The sequence below is a fragment of the Alligator sinensis genome, unplaced genomic scaffold, assembly GCF_000455745.1.
Source record: "Alligator sinensis unplaced genomic scaffold, ASM45574v1 scaffold528_1, whole genome shotgun sequence".
Classification (NCBI taxonomy): Eukaryota; Metazoa; Chordata; order Crocodylia; family Alligatoridae; genus Alligator; species Alligator sinensis.
In genome coordinates, this window is record NW_005841846.1 from 3324844 (window position 1) to 3328643 (window position 3800).

At 44.1% G+C, this 3800-nt stretch overlaps 1 long non-coding RNA gene across 1 annotated transcript in view; it reads right to left on the reverse strand.

Annotated features, from left to right (window-relative positions):
• LOC106722366 overlaps window positions 1–2907 on the reverse strand; it is a 32335-nt gene extending 29428 nt beyond the window's left edge. Inside the window, exon 1 of the long non-coding RNA XR_001358288.1 lies at window positions 2830–2907. This is a non-coding gene — a long non-coding RNA (uncharacterized LOC106722366). The remainder of the gene's footprint in view (window positions 1–2829) is intronic.
• Between the last annotated feature and the right edge of the window lie 893 nt (window positions 2908–3800).

The window sequence follows — 3800 nt, forward strand, 5'->3', positions numbered from 1 at the left end:
AAAATAAAAATAAAAATAAATTCGAAGTAACATTCCCTTGAGAGTGCAAGCTGTTGGTTCAAATTCCTGTTCAGACTCAGACAAACAGTGGAGTACAGGTTTGGGCCCATCATCTCCTTGGTAGGTATTCTATCCAGAGATCATGCCATCATTCTGTGGTGGGTCAGCCTCAAGCTCTCTTGTGGGAGCTGTTCCACTTTATGTGGAATGTTTAAATATTAATTGAGCCAGAGATAAAATGTCTGCCCAGCCTGCTTATTAGACATTCTGCTTTCTTCTCCATTGAATAGTCATTCATTTAGACAATTAGAACAATGCCAACAGATATTATCCCGGATCATCTGATAGATTGATGGCTAGGGCACTTTTTGGAGAACTTTTAGCTGTAGGGTCAAATCCCCTCAGGTAAAAGCAGTACCTGGAGTAGCAGATGCTACTTTTTTACTTTGTCTCCTTTACTTTTATTACATACTGGATAGAATATTTCCTTTGGCTCTTTTGTGATATTGGGGGGCTGCGGAGGACGAGTTAGTAAGAAAAAAATGTATCTCTTGGAATGAAACGAAATCATTTTTAAGTATTTTTTTGTTTTGTTTTTATGTCAGATTAGAAGGGGAAGGAGAGGAAAGCACAAAACGTAACTTATTTGTACAGCTCGTGGTTTAGACTATTTCTAGTGCTATCACAGACATCTTCTGTGACTCTGATGAGCCATTTAACATTTTTAAGTTTTGGGCTATGTATAACAAACTATATGGAAAGGTGGTCTAAAGGATTTACTATATATCAGCTGCTCTTCAGTACATAGTCCACACTTCATGAGCTTTCACTTACCATGGGATATGACCAGATACACAAAAGAATTACTAAGGGACTGCCTATATGAGGTAAACTTTCCCCTTTTATCTCAGACAGAAGGTAAACCAGGGTGGCACTTTAAGCTGGAAACAGATGTCATCTTTGTGCCACCATGAAAAATGTTATGGTGGCACAAAGCCTAAGTGAACAGATGTCCAGGCCCCTTGTTATGCCACAAATTTCCAAAATTATGGCAGTGATAAGAGATAGTATAAATGTATGCTGTTTTGTGGTTCATATTAGTTTGCTTTTACATTGGAGAGCACAGGCAACTCAGAGCTGCCAACACTCTCCAGCCACCCCAGGAAGATGATCCTGGGGCTTCATGGAACTGATCCTATGCAATATAGAAATTCCCAGGATTGGGCACTTTTGGGGCTTCAGAGACTTCCCTAGTTCCCCATTTGTAGACATATGCCTTGGGAATACCTGGCAGTGGATTCCTAAGGTGTGTGTATTGTACTCCTGTGCTCTGACTCAGGGTGCACATCTGCAAATAGAGCAACCTCCAGTTCCCCATTAATATACGTGGGCTCCACGATTCCCTGGGCATGTACATCACACTGCTGAATGCTGACTCAGGATGTGCCTCTGCAAACAGGAGCAACCCCAGATGCCCTACTTGCAGAGGCATGCCCAGTGATTCCCTCGCAGGGTAACTAGGGTTCCCCCATTTGCAGAAATATGCACTGAGTATTGTCCCACAGGATCAGGCCCCTGTCACTCCTGAAAGTGGTTAAGGTCCAACCCTGCAAGACAACAGGTGATGTCTGTGTTACCCAATAAACTGGATCAGCTGTCCTGGGACAGATATGGGCACAACTGATCCATTTCATTTGGAGATGTCAGCTTGTAACCTTAAGAGACTAACTGGTTCAGTCAGGCACAGGATTTCATAGGCCTACTGTGTCAGAAGTACCTTCATAAGGTTCCATCCTACTCTGCTTGCTACCTGACTATCACGGCTAACCATTCAGCTTTTAACTCAGAATAGTATCTTTGTCCCTACACAGTTTCTTTGTATGTTGTGACAGGGGGGCCTTCCCAGGGCTAGATCTCAGGTTAGCCTGCCCACCTGCCTAGGGCAGTCTGCCCTGACTCACCTGTCACAACTTGAATGTTACTATGATATATTAAGCAGGAGGCTGCCCATTCATCACTCCAATGCCAGGCGCTATCCACGGCTCTGTACCTCCCCTATATGGTGGCCCACGCCTTTCAGATGGCATCCAGATTATTATTGCTCCCTGGTCTGAGGCTGGAGCAAACTCAGTCCTTTGTTGGCCTCATTCACCTACACTCATTCACACTGCCCCCCCTCTCACAGGGACCTCTTGCACTTCGCCATTACTGGGCCATTCTCTACCGCCCTTGCTCCCTTTGTGCAGCCTCCTTGGGTCATCAAGCTTTACTACTCACACTCCAGTACTACCATGCAGCAACTTCAGATACCATGAGTTCATCTACTCTACATGGGGTCACCTTGTGCCAACACAGGGCTGCTTTTGCACCTAACCCCCACACTGGGCAACTAGTTCCCTGCTCTCACATTTGGGTTTGGCCTATATACTGTCCTTCAAGCCACCCTCTGCAGCCTTACTCTGCACCCCACTAGCACAGTCCTTCAGGTGCCCCACACCCTACTCTGCATTGGCCCTCACCACAACACTACCCCCTGTTGGGCCATTAGGGTCTCTCACCCCTGCTGGGCTCAGGTACCTCTTTATTAGCATGCCTGGCCCACACAGCTCTCCATACTCTTACAATAACCCACCAGACAGTGGGAGGTGGGATTAAGGTGCCCCTACCCACCTTTCACCTGGGCAGGGGGAGGGGGAACTGGTCTGATATTTCTTGGGGGCTATCCTGCCACAGACAGTCCCACCAGACACCCCTTTCCTGGCAGGGTGCTGTTTCAGGTCATGCCCAGGACCAGGAGCTTCCTGCCATCCCCATAGCTCCTGCCCTTACCTCCAAGATGTTGTGAGCAGCAGCTCAGCCAGGTGATGTTACTCCCTCAACTTCAAGCAGCACACTGCTGCCTCTGCCTAGCTTTCCCAAGTTTGAAAATGGCTGCTTTAATCAAGCACCTGCTAGCTGCCTGCCTCCAAGCCTTAAAGTGGCAGGTATCCAAAGGTGCACTGCCACATATGTAAAATAAGGGTAATCATATTTTCCTACTCCCACAGGCATTGATTTGACATTTAGATTTTCTCAAGAATTATACTATATAAGAGTCAATTAATTTTTTGTAAATATTGATGTCAGAGAAAGTTCATCACTGGAATGTTTACAAAAAGCAGTCATAAAAGGAGAATAGACATAGTGAAGCACATTTATTTTCAAGTCTATGTAAAAATCACAAGATACATTGTTTGTTATTCACCAAGTCTATTACTACTACCTTTGTAGTGTATTCTACACACCCTATTAATGTCAAAAACATTCTATTAAGATTAAATTGGGTCTTATATTGAGACCTCAGACACCTGTTTTGGCTGGCTTACACTACTTTGCACCTATTACGAAGAATTTGACTAATTGGTAATAGTTTTCAACTATGTTTGTGAACCAAGTAAAAGTTGTATATGTTTTGAATTTGTTTAAATTTTGTTTTATTTTTACTCATGGTACTGCAACTATGAAAATAAATGGGGCACCATGATTTCATTAAAAACTGACCTTAGAGAATTTTGCAAATAATTATGGGCTCCTGGAATAATAGAGTTAGAAGGGACTTAAAGGCTAAGTACAGACAGTCAAGAAAGCCCAAGGCTAAATCAATTTAATCTACACAGCTTTCTCTAAGCTGCATAGATTTGACCATTAATGAACATAATACATGTTCACTCATCAGTTGGCCAAATCAAGCAGATTCCTGAACTGGCCAAGGCTAGAAGGCAGGGAACAACTTCACATACCTCCCAACTCTGCTGAGCTGC